This window comes from Taudactylus pleione, unplaced genomic scaffold (genome assembly GCF_031769625.1).
Source record: "Taudactylus pleione unplaced genomic scaffold, aTauple2 ptg000238l, whole genome shotgun sequence".
NCBI lineage: Eukaryota > Metazoa > Chordata > Amphibia > Anura > Myobatrachidae > Taudactylus > Taudactylus pleione.
In genome coordinates, this window is record NW_028284640.1 from 6,129,193 (window position 1) to 6,142,438 (window position 13,246).

Sequence of the window (13,246 nt, forward strand, 5' to 3'; positions counted from 1 at the left end):
GTTTTGATTCCAATGAGACGTTATCAAGTCGGTATGGTTTCTTTACAACAATAGACAATAGACAATTTGAAGCTCCAGCACTTCTAATTCGGATGTTTTGACTGCAGCAACATTTATTTTCCGCTGTCATCAATTTGGATGCTGTGGTTACATGACAACAATAGGCACATCGGGCCAAATGTAATAGGGTGTGAAAACTCTCACATTTTTAAACTCAGCCAATGTAATAAAGTCACAGAACATGCAAACTTGCATGTTTTACAAACTCAAAAAACTCTCAAGATTTAGGGGTCTCTTTACTAAGCAGTGTTAGGAGACAAAGTGAAAGGAGATAAGGTACCTGCCAATCAGTGCCCAACTGTTATTTTTCAAACACAGCCAGTGACATGGCAATTAGGAGCTGATTGGCTGGTAACTTATCTCATTTCACTTTGTCTCCTAACACTGCTTAGTAAATAGACCCTTTAAACTCGCATCCAGGTGTTTATTAGCAGATGCACTACAGTATATAGGAGCAGCAGAAAGTATAATAAAACAGGAACTCTGTATTTGTGCATAAACAGGATCAAACCCCTGCTGCTCTCAACATAGGAAAGGAAGGAAGGAACACATCTTCTACTGTATGCCAGAGTCTGGATGAACACACCCTCCGGCTACCTTTTTTCCTCTTGCATCCTTCTAGGGTACATTGACATTGAGTTTCCCACTCTCACCCCTCCCACTTCTACCGGATCCTGAGTTTTACGGGGAGGCAGACACTAATATTGAGTGAAAGCATTTCCTCTGGATCCCGTACATTTAAGCTAAAGGAATACCAGTTTGTGCTTTCCAACCTACCGGTGAGCATTGCACACTATATGCCTACCCGCCAACATGCCCGTTCCATGAGGTACACAACACTCTGCTCCTGGACTTCCCACATAATGTATGATTGCAGTCACCTGTGTTGAACTAGGTAATTGATAAGACAGGTGTTTCAGCACAGGTGTCTGCAATCATAAATCAAGAGGAAAGTCCAGGAGCAGAGCATTTAGTACCTAATGGAATGGGTCATGTTGGAGGGTCTGTATATGTACACAACTAAACTATACAGGAGACTGTGACTAATTGCATTTCATTAGTGAGGATGTATGCTCAACAAGTTACCTGGTTTCATATTGAACATCGTTTTATACAAGGACCGATTTAAGTCCAAGGGACACTATTTTATACATGTATGTTTTTTTATGTGGTAGATTTGTTATATCTCAAGGGTGTCAAAATTGCTAATTTTGATTATGTATTAAATTTGTTATATTTACCTAAGTGAAGCCTAGTCTAAATATTTTGTTTCAAAGTCAAGTGGTTATTATATTGTAGTCAATTTTATTAAGCTTCACTCTGAAGTGCATTCTAATAAATAATTGTTCTATCCCCCCAGGTCTCTCAGGCCACTTCTAAGCCAGGGAAGCAACCAGCAACCATTGCAGATGTAGATCACTGTGCTGCTCTGAAGTTCTTGGTCCTGCCAGAGAGTTTATTAATAGAACTACTGTATAATCAGCAAGCCCCTGGTCATGGCCAGTTAGTTGTTTATTCCTCTACCAACGATGTAGTGACCAAGAGCCTAATTCCACAGCGATCGCAAATGTGCACATTTTAAAAAAAAAAAAATTTTTTCATCTTCACTCCCCGATACCTCAAATAGAGTATTTGCGGCTGTGTGGTCTACATGGAATAGGAGCGGCTCTGTATATATAAATAAGGAACAGCCACATGCTCCAAGCTGAACTATTAATTAAGCCCAACGTTAAGGGCTAAATCTACATTATATATTTTAACTTTTTTTAGAATACTACTGGACATTGCTAGTCCTTTTCCATATTCACACTGTGCCATATAGGTTGAACTATGCTTAATATTGGTGTTCTAATTAACACTCTTCCATAGGCTGAGGTGTGTGAGAGTGATTGATTTACATTTACGCTTTATGGACCATTCAAGAGTCACTCACTAATGATATAATCTAAGGATATTTGTTACTGTGTATATGTTAGCATATGTACCTTGTGTGTATTGCTACATTACTCATATGTTATCCTACAGATCCGTTTTCCTGCTCAGTGCAGATTTTATACATTTAAATCTATAACAAGCATTGTCCATTTTTTACATTCATTATTTATTGTCTTAGGTCTATTAATTATTAATAATTATTATATTATTTATTGTCTTGTATTTTTTGTTTCACATATTAAATTTTGGTTCTGTGTTTAATTTTAATTTTATATTGTGGGCTGATGCCACAGCTAGGGGAGCTCTTTCACCGGGCACCACAGCCACATCATCAGCCCTGACCGCTAGTCAGCCCAGGCCAGGGATCCCAGGGGAGATGGGGAACCCCCAATAAAGGGGACCCCCTCTCCAGGGCACCCCTAGCCTAGGTTGATAGCCCAGGGCTATCCCCGCCACCCTTGGGCGGTGGGTGGTGGGTTGATTGTGTAAATGTAGTGTAAAAATAGAATAAAAACATTGTCTTTACAGTAGAACTGCAGGTCCCAGCAAGCCTCCCCTGCATGCTGGTACTTGGAGAACCACAAGTACCAGCATGCGGGGCATTAAGGGCCCACTGGTACCTGCAGATCACCTGTAAAGAAATGTTGAAAAAAACATAAGACACACACACCATACACAGTATAATTTTTATAAACATACATGCACTCACACATGTACACACACATGTACACATACTCACCTATGTGTCCCTGTAGCATCGGTCCCCTTCTCCAGTAGAAATTCCATAGGGTACCTGTGGAAAAAAAACATACTCACCGTCTCCTATGCGTGGTTCGGTCCTCTTCGGTCCAAAGTAGTCATCCATGGTCTTCTTAAAATAAAAATATGATCTACGCGAACCACAAACTAAGTAATAACCAGGATGGTTATTACTTCCCAAAAGAAGCGCTCAGACGTGGCTTCCTCCTTTGAAGATCCGTGTCTGAGCGTTCATTGGCTGAGAGAGGTCAGCCCCCACCTCTCAGCAAATGAACGGCTCCCTCTATTGAACTCAAAGATGGGAACTGCAGGGTTACTAAGATTTATTCTGCGGCTACCATCGTTGAGTACACATGCCCCCAGGCGTTACCTATGCATAATGATGGAGGAAACACCTAGTGCAGTTTAGTACCACAGCCACAAGATGGCAATAGACATGGAACAACATAGGCATACATTACAGGTCAGTTACCAAGCATTTAAATAACAAGGAATGGTCCTAAAAGTTATTATATGTAGAGATTTATATAGTAAGCACCACAGATAATAAATATATTAAGATAGCATAGAAAACATTTTCTTATAGATAATATAGAAAGAAAGGTGCTATAATGAATATTGCACAATATAGCATGCAATTGTCAGCCATAATCATATGCTATAAATAAATCCAAGAACAGATCTATATTCTGGTAAACAAACACACTATTATAAAAAAAAACAACCTAAATGGTTGGTCTCATTCAATCCATAAGGATTTATGGTATTCAAGGAGAAATTAGGATTTTGGTACTTACCATTAAAATCCCTTTCTCCGATTCCACAGGGGACACTGAAGATCAATACACTGGGGTATAGACGGGTTGATGAGTGGAGCTGGTACTTTAAATCTTTAAGTGTGAGTGACTCCTCCCCCTCTATCCCCCAGAAGCCCCAGTTAGAGAATTGGAAGAAGGAACAGAATCAGAAGACATAACTGAGGAGAAGGAATCCAACAACAAGGACGGCAAAAGCCGATAGAAACATACATAACCACAGAATATATTATAACATGTACAAAAACAGAACACAATGGCAGGATCTGGGAGGGTGTCCAGTGTACTCTGTGGAATCGGAGAAAGGGATTTTACTGGTAAGTACCAAAATCCTATTTTTTGCTTCATCCACCAGGGGACACTGGAGATCAAGACACTGGGGATGTCCCAAAGTTTTCCTCCCCAGGTGGGAGAGCCCTGAGTAACAAACAAAACTGAGAATCCTTGACCACGGGCCCACACGGAAGACCCAAGTTGCTGAGGTGCCATGAAGAACCCACCACACAAGTGAAATGCGCAGAATAGAAAACCCACGAAAGCCGGGCACTAGCAACATATGCCTGTCGGATGGCCAAATGGATCCATGTGGCTAACAGCTACATAGAAGCAGGCCAAGCACTATTAGCAGCACAATAAAGACAGAAAAGGAATCCAACTGCCACAATGCTGCAATATGGGTAATTTACATCCAAAGAACCCACACAAATCCACGGTGAGGGAAGACTGAGAGCCACAAGACAGTGGAACCACAAATGTTTGGTTGTTGTGGAAGGCCAAAAGCACCTGAAATAGTAAGACGGTTTGGAAAAGAGTTCCGTAAGTAAGATAAGCTGACAAGAGAGAGCTCCCAACTCTGAGACCACCTGTCTGAAGCCAAGGCCCATAGGAGGAAGATCGTCCAAGAACGAAGTTTCAGTTCCACATCCACCAAGTCTCGAACAGACTGGAGGAACAGCAGAACCATGTAAAGGTGTAGACGGGACAACAGATGCTGTCCTAGGAGAACCCCCTGGAGAAAATATTGAATCAAAGGGAAAAAAAAACAGGTGGTGCTGAAATATCGACAATGCTGATACCTGAACTCTTCAGAGAACCAAGGTCTAACCCAACCTCCAGGTCCCCATGAAGAAAGGAAGAGGACGAGACAACAGAAAGCAGTGATGGGAAAAACCAGGCTCTTTACACCAGATCACATAAGAACTTCAGATATGATGAAAATGAGCAGACGTAACCGACTTGCGTGTCCTGAACACAGTGGGACCACAGAGTTAAGAACCTCACTACTTCTAAATATTGGCCTCAAAAGCCACACCATGACATGCAGGAGATGTAAGTCAGGGAATACGAACTGACCTAGAGGCAGGAGGTCCGAGCAAAACGGTAGTAGCCAGGGATCCTTGACGAGGAGCATTCGGAGATTTGAGAACCAGGCCCAACAGCCAGGTCGGAGTTGGAAGAAAAACCGTGTCCACCTCTTGCTTGACATGCTTGAGGACTAGCGGAAGAAAGGGGTACACAAGATTGTACCTCCAAACACCATCAGAGTGCCTACCACCTCTGTATTCCCAAGTACTGGAGCAGTACCGAGGCACCAGCTGACTGTGCCTGGAGGCCATGAGATGTCTGGCCTGCCCCACCTACTGACTAGCAGCTGCGAAAATCCCCCGGCTGAAGGTCCCATTCTTCAGGATGAGAGTCCTGACCACTGAGAATTTCGGCCTTCCAGTTTTCCACTTACTGGAAGAACACCCTTGAGATCGTTAAAACATGGTGTTCTGTCCACTGTAGAATGTGGTCCTGTGATGGCATGTCCTTCTAGGAAGGATGAGAAGTCTATGGCCATGGCGTGGCGTTGTCTGACAGGATCTGAACAAGCCAACCTTCGAAGAGGGAGGTAGCTTCCAGAAGAGCCTGAAGATTACACAGATTTCCAGCACATTGATCTGGAGCAACGCCATGTGAAGTGACCATTGACCTTGGAAGTGATTGTCCAGAACAATCATTAAACACCTAGAGCATGCTAGCATATCACTCTAGCAAGGAGGCAAAGTGAAAACTATGAACACCTATGTACCTCAGAAGGATAAAATTCCAGAAGGAGATATAAGCACACTAAAGGATTGGCAGACCAGGTCTATCCGACATAGGGCCGTATTCAATTAGCTGCGATAAGTCCGAATCCGCTGAAAAATATCGCAGATGACATAATTTCGCCAGCAAAAACGTATCCCCGCATGCAATTCCAAAGGCTTTTCGCCAGTGCGGAAAGTCAATGCATTGTAACCTGCAAAAAAGATTCGCCTATGAATAGCAGTTGGAAAAAAGTGCAGAATTGGAGTTTTGGGGTGCAAAGCTGCGGGAACCACCCTGCACCCCAAAGGTAATCTGTGTAAAAAAAAAAAAGTATTGCTTATGGCAGGTGGATTTTTTATGATTTTTAAAAGTTCACTTTAGCAATTTAAAAATATGCTAGCACCCATTTTCTTGTACCCTAATTTTGCTGGGACTACTTATTTTGAACAAAAAACCTTGTAAATGCTATTCTTCACCACTTCTGCAAAGACGCGAAATAGAAGCTATTGAGAGCATATAAGTACCCCAAATACCTTCAGCAGGGCTATTTGGGGGTATCTACAATGATCCCCAATGTCAGACCATCTTTTGGGGGAGTGTCAGGCTCGTTTCCCCAAATCTGACAGTACTTTTCACATATTATAGCTTTGTCAGCTTCCATTTTCACCAATCTCTTATTGAATACGGTGGAAAGTGCCCACGCGCAATACTTTTCCACGTTGAAAACCAGTGAAGTGGTCGAAAAGTACTGAATTCACCAGGAAATTGAATATGGCCAATAGAAGGGTAGAGAACCAGCAGGAACCAAAAAATAAACTAACATAAAATAACGAATGTAGTAGGTTATGTACATTAGGTCAGTGCAAAGAAAAGTTAATGCTCTCGTTCTGGCTCATCTTTCATATAGAAGGAAGTATTGAATATAGAACAAAGCTTCTAGGGTTAAGAGCCAAACTGATAAGAAAGGAGGTCTCCTACTGGGACAGATGTCTCCCAGTATAGCTGTGTTATGTCAAGAGAGTGCTGTTGCACAGTGAGACTGTTACTCTTCTAAATGGATCTGAGACAAGAGCACCTGCTTAGAAAGGTGGAGCAAACCCTTACCTGCAAGTGACCAGGGACCACCTGGTCACTTTGTGGACTTAACTGACCTGTGTTCAACGTTGCCAATATCCTCGTGCAGGTAGAGTACCAATAGGTTCTGTAGGTTGACTAAGACTGTATGCTTTACAACCTGGTCTGTAGACTGGAGTAGCATCAGTAAAAGCCTCACCCTGTGTTAAAAATTAGGAGAGTTGTTAGTGGAGACATTAGTGGTCACACTAAGATACCGCAGTCTATGACTCAAAGAATGATAACAGCGTAAAAAGGAGACTTATGTCTTATCTGTTAAATCCTTTTCTTCAAACTCCATAGGGGACACAGGCTTAGACTGTCAGGGTTCAGCCAGGGATCGGCTGTTACTCACCAGAGCAGCACGACTTGACACCTGGTGTGGCGGCGGGTGACACACTGAGTCTCTGGGGCCCAGATGACTTACACGCAATCCTCCTTATTGGAGTTCCTGTGGCGGTGGTCATGGTCACAGCCATGTTTATTTGAAACACCTGAGAATCTCTCATCCAATGGTAGCCTTGGCAGCTCAGCTAACTCGCTCCTCCAATGGACAGCTCCATAAAGGTATATAGCCTGACTCCAGGAACAGTAAGTTACCTGAACAACTTTGCCACTTCCAGTGATGGTTTGCTATGGCATCATTCCAGGCTCAATGCTGTATCTACCAGTGACTGTTCCCAGTGATATTCACTAGTGTTTACTCTCATGTCATTTCCTAGTAGTTTCCCTATTGTTATTCTGGCGCTATCCTGCACCTGACTCTTCAGTGTATACTTTAGTACATCCTCCACGTGTTGATTCCTAGTGTTCTACTCCGATACTATCCTGCATCTAGTTCATCAGTGTATACTCCAGCTAGTCCTCAGTGCTTAGTCCATGAGCTGATCTCTAAGACTACACTCCAGTACTTACGTCTGGATACTTCAGCTATACCTCAGCACATAGTCCATTTGCCAGTCTCCAGTACTACACTACAGTACTTACCCTGTGTCTGGATACTTCAGTCTTCTTGCTAATTCCAGGTACCTGACCAAGGGGCTGCGACCTGCTTACTGGGTGCAGCAGAAGCCCATATACCAATTGGAGGGGTCCCTGGTGAAGACCTCCCTGTAAGTTAGACTCCGCGCCTTTGGTCAGGTCTCGCCAACATCCAGATCTAGCTGATGAGGAAGACTAAAATAGTGTTCTCTCCACATCCAGGTACCTTGATTCCCCCCCTGAGTTTGATCCTGTCAAAGACCATGGGTATAGGGTGAGCAGGAGGAGTCCAGGCACCAAATAGTTAAACTTCTTATTCTCCCAGCAACCCATCTCCTTACCCCCCTATACCCCACTCCCAGGAATAGGGGGGCCCATCTCCTTCCCCCCCTATACCCCACTCCCAGGTATAGTTATCAAGCCCAAGGCAGGAGCGAGGTCCAAACACCCAGAAATGCCAAAGGAGGACTGGAAGCAGAGTAAAAACCCCTGCAGCCTGGTGTATCAGGGTGGGCAGCCTGTGGGCCTGATTCAGAGCCGCTCGTAAGCGGCCGCTCATTCGCTCTAAGCATTGTTCGCACAACTGCGCATGCATATGGGTCATAATGCACATGCGCAAACCAGTCATTGTGGTCGGAAATCGTGCGCTCGCAAAACAGCAAGGGGCTGCTAATTTGATTGACAGAATGTACCGTTTGTGGGTGGTAACAGGGGAAGGTGCTTGAAAACGGGGAAGTGGAGATCCGAACGCAGGCGTGCCTAACGGTCAAAAGGGCGTTTAATGGGAGTGCATAATTAGTAAAGGAGCGTCATCGACCACGTCACTTGGTTGTCTTTTAGCCTGAACTGCTCACAGTGATAGCGGTAAGAAAAAGCTACCACAAGCACTGCGAGCAGTTCAGATGCCTTTCGATGTACCTGATTAATCTAAAAAATACCGGAGATGACGTGTGATGCGAACGGCAAAGGGGCGTCTTTACAAAATAGCGAGCGCATTTTTCGTTCGCTCGCTCAGACATAGAGGCGTCAACAAACCGCAATGAGCGAGCGCTCAATTTAAATAGCCGGACCCTTTTTTGGAACGACTGTCTGCAAATAGCGTCCGGCTCTGAATCAGGTCCTGATACCCAAGAAGCACAATCAGGTGAAAAAATCTGACAGTTAAGATGGGAAAGAAAGCACTGCCATAGCAAAAGCATAATGGAACATCCAACATAGCCAACTGGCTAAGTTCCTTGTGGAATCCAACCAGTCCCATCTACAAAATTTGTATGGGACTAAAGTGGGGCCGTACCGCTGGGAACTCGAGTCTGAACCCCAAAGAACCAGAACAATCCAAAGAGGCCTCCTTCATAGAAAAATAGGTGCCTGAGCACAGGAACCAAACAGTACTGGTGATGAGCAACCAAGGGACCACCAAAGGAAGGCAGCCTAAGCAAATTCAAAGGACAGCCCAGTCCCAGTGAAACAAGCCCTTGGGGAGGGACAGGACAATGTGCCCCAGAGAAACTCTCCAGGAGCAGGAAAGCAGTCAGCAGAGCCAAGAAATGTCAGCAGAGCCCAAGGGCTCAAAGGCAACAACTGAAGAGCTCAAAGCATCAAAGATGAAGTCCAAGGAGCAGAGGAACAACACCGTCTGAGGAAATAAGATCGTATGTCAGGCCTTTGAGGAAACTGCTTCTGAAGAGGACAGAAAGTATAGGAACCTGCAACTTCCAAGAAGAGAGGCTGAGGGACAAATCCAGACCCACCAGTGGAAGGGAGATGACCCAAGAGAAGGAAACCCGCTGGAAGTAAAATTCCAGGCAGAACCCAAAGCAAAGTGAATCCGCCATAGCAGTGACAAAGTCCTGCAGAGCAGAATTTACGGGCATAGAGCATAGTACGAATGACCAACCTGGAGAATCCAGAAGTGCTTAAGACAGAGTCAAGAGCAACGAGACAGGCCAGATTTGTGATAGAAGCATGGGCCCTGAGACAGAAGATGGGCCACCAGGAAGATACAGCAGAGCGTTGATAGCAGATGTGTGTGCCAAGCTTACCAAGACCCATAGGAGACAACCAGGATTGCCATGCCTCCCTCCCACTGCAGCTTGCGGAGGACTCATGTAGCAAAAAAATCAGAGGGAAGGCATAGGAGAGAAGGAACTCCTGCAGGACCGGCAAGACATCCACCCAAAGGGCTCCTGGAACCCAGATACGGGTAGGATAAATTATCTCAACCCGATTCGGACCCAGGTACTTGGTATACTATATGCTGTGGCTTAGCCCTTGGAGCCACAGCATACGTAGCGGTACCTCAATAGCCTGTGTTCATGCCAAGATGGCACCAAGGCGATGTCTGCCCATGTCCAGCAAAGAACTAGGATCCAAAAGGCATATGGGCAAAGTCCCCATTCACTTGGGCAAGTGTCCAAGTGACAGAGGAGGCTCTCTTCTCAAACCCAGACTCTGGGGAGGAAAACTACAGACAGAGTCAGAAGTTGGCACACCGTCCAGATGTAAATTAGACTCACCTTCTTCAATGTGCCAAGACTGCGAATTCCACTGGCTTATGTAGGTGATGTCAGTCACGTAATCGGATTGAACCTAGATCGGACCAGGCTGTAAGAGCAGCTAAGCCAGGATTGTTCAGAGATCCTCAAAGTTGATTGGCTCCCGGCTCATGAAGGGTGTTCACTGATCCTGGAAGGTTGTTGACATCAGTGGTGATGAGGAATCCCAAAGGGGGCGGCCTCAGTGTAAGTGGGATGCCTGGACCACCTGAGGAAGAGCCTAACCTCCCAGGAAGGTGTGAGCTATTGGTGGGAACTGTTCCACAGGGCCCATCTTTCATCTGAAGAGGCAGGGAGAGAAACTGGGCATACTCTGTCCTGAAGACAAATGATCCAAGGATTTAAATGAAAGAGTGTATTGACACTCATTGATGACTAAAAACCTTGTGAATCCTTCATATAGTACATCTCCTGCGACGGAGTCCAGGTGGAATACATCCAAGTGATGAAAATATATGTGCGCAAAAGCATCTGCAGAATACAAGATGAGGAAGTTCTATTGTCCTGTCTGACGGATCCCAAGGGACACTGTATTTGGACTTGGAAGGGGAGTGTTCTTGACTAGGCGGGCCAAGTGAGCATTCCCTGAGTAGGAGGCTCATTATGCCCGGTCTGCAGCAATTGAATTGAAGGGGGCAAGAAGCTTAGAACTCTGGATGTGCCTATTAGGGTGAGCCCTCCGCAGAAGGTTCACACTCTGCACAAAAGACTGGGGAGTGCAATGAAGGTGACCTCACCCTACAATAAGCAGGACTTTACAGGCGAGGGGTTTAATAAAGTGTCAGAAGGAAATTTAGAAATAAAAAATGGACTCCTGAACACAAATACCTGCACACAGAAACATTCAATGTTGTATATCAATGAGCAGTTAATGCTCAACAAACCATACCACAGTCGGTAGGAAGGAGCTTAATGTATAACCTGACCACAGATGGATAAGTATATAAGGAGTCAGGAGCCCTTACTCTTTCCACACGCTCACTGAAGCAGGCACAGGGTAAAATGGCCACCAAGGGAGCAGGGGAGGGGCTGAATGGGGACAGCCAACCTTACCCTTGTCGATACTAGATCCCCCAGGGCAATGGCTGCTTCTAATGAAGCACCCCATTGCCTGTGCCCAGGTGGTCCAGCAAAGAAGCCAGGTGGCCTGGGCGACTGCTATTAGCACTGCTGGGGGTATTCCCCACCGACGGTAACAGCCGCTGCAGCGTACCCTGCGATCTGTACAGAGAGCCGTATCTTACCTTAGAGCACTGTCCGTGCTCTCTTCGATGGCGTCCGCTGCGACTGCGGATCCTCGGCGTGTGCTGTGGGACCAGCCGAGGTGACTGACCCGCTGACCAGTGCTGCAGGCCCCAGGGGTTGGTGGAGCAGCAGTGTGGGCATCCTATAGGATGGCTAGCGCTGCCCGCTTTAGAAAAAACTATATAAAATAAATACAAATTAAATTTAAAAAAATTAGACTGCAGAGCAGTCTCCTCGTGTGCCTTGCTCCTGCAGGGCACCAAACTGAACTGGCCTGTCTGGGGCTGGGGGTGGGGTATAGGGGGGAGGAGCTGGGGCTGCTGGATGCTCACCCTATACCCATGGTCTAAGCATTTGTCCCCTATGGAAGTGTGAAGAAGAAACTAGAATTCTTCATGTGCTCACATGGGAGGCGAATAAGAACTCCTAGCCTAAAGGAATTGGTTCAGGGGAGAGACCAGACCTTACAGCATAGTATTGGGATGTATATAAACACATATTCCACACTGGATAATGGAGACCCTCCCCGAATGAGGGACAGAGACGAAGATATACTCTAATTAATGCATGGAGTGGACAGAGCAAGCTCATGTTCCATCACCCTGTTGTAAAATTAGTTTAGTATATGGTCCCCAGATTGGGGCGAATCAGATATTAAACTGATAAGAACAGATACTACACATGATTGGAGCCGAGAAGCGATCATCATACCTATGTATAAAAAAGAATAGAGAACCTGAGCCAGATACACAAGGCAGTCTACAGCCTCATGTTTTGAGAGAGGCCCAGCAGTACAGTGCAACATAAGAGTGTACAGCATCAGCACTAAAAGCAGAGCTGAAGTAAAATATATAAATATATATGGGACCTTGATGGAAGTGCTTTATAGGTGGGACTTATTGGACCTTGATGGAGGTGCTTTATAGGTGGGACTTATGCATTAGCTGATCCAGTACTGGCTTAATGTCATTCATTGAACTTTTCTATATACGCTGATTATTATTTTTATTAATCATGCATTCTGTAGATGGATACATGATATTGGGACCTGGATTGGGACTAGAAGGCTAAGATCTAGAAGTGTTCCTTGCTGTCACATGAGATTTTATACAGCAATAATTGCATCATTATTTTTACTGTTATAGTGTATTATTATTTTGTACCGTTTTAGTACATCTCAATGTTTCTACTTCCAATCAAGCTTGCTTTTGGCTAGCCGCACTGTTTGATTTTGTGAAAGGGAGTCAAAGTTGCTCTTCTCTTTATATATTGATGTCCTCGCTTTGTACTAGAGTGGTTGCCTGGTGATGTTTTTTGTTTTGTCACGTGGAGTGCACCACTCTATGACGCTGGTAGATCCTGATTGCCGGGACGAGGAATGATGACATCATCTAAAAGCCCCCCGACATGGGCGTCGGCAGGGGCTGGCTGGAAACTTTTAGCCTGGGGGGCAAATGCAATCCAGGTGCCCCGGCTTTTCTACCAGCGCACTGCAATTGCAAAATAGTTGTGGGGAAGTGATTTAAATGTGTAATGAAATATATGAAAAATCATTTTGTCTAAAGGCACACATCCACTTAAAGATATGAAAACGACTGCATGATTACGACATTGTAATCATGCAGTCGTTTGTCAGTCTGTGATGTGCCTTCAATCGTCTGCAAGCATGCTGAATCTGACAATATTGTCAGGTTGTTCAGCTTTTTTGCC

General features: G+C 45.0%; 1 pseudogene; it reads right to left on the reverse strand.

Moving 5' to 3' along the window:
• Nucleotides 1-12,082: 12,082 nt before the first annotated feature.
• LOC148516820 (U2 spliceosomal RNA) lies at nucleotides 12,083-12,239 on the reverse strand (annotated as a pseudogene).
• Nucleotides 12,240-13,246: the final 1,007 nt, after the last annotated feature.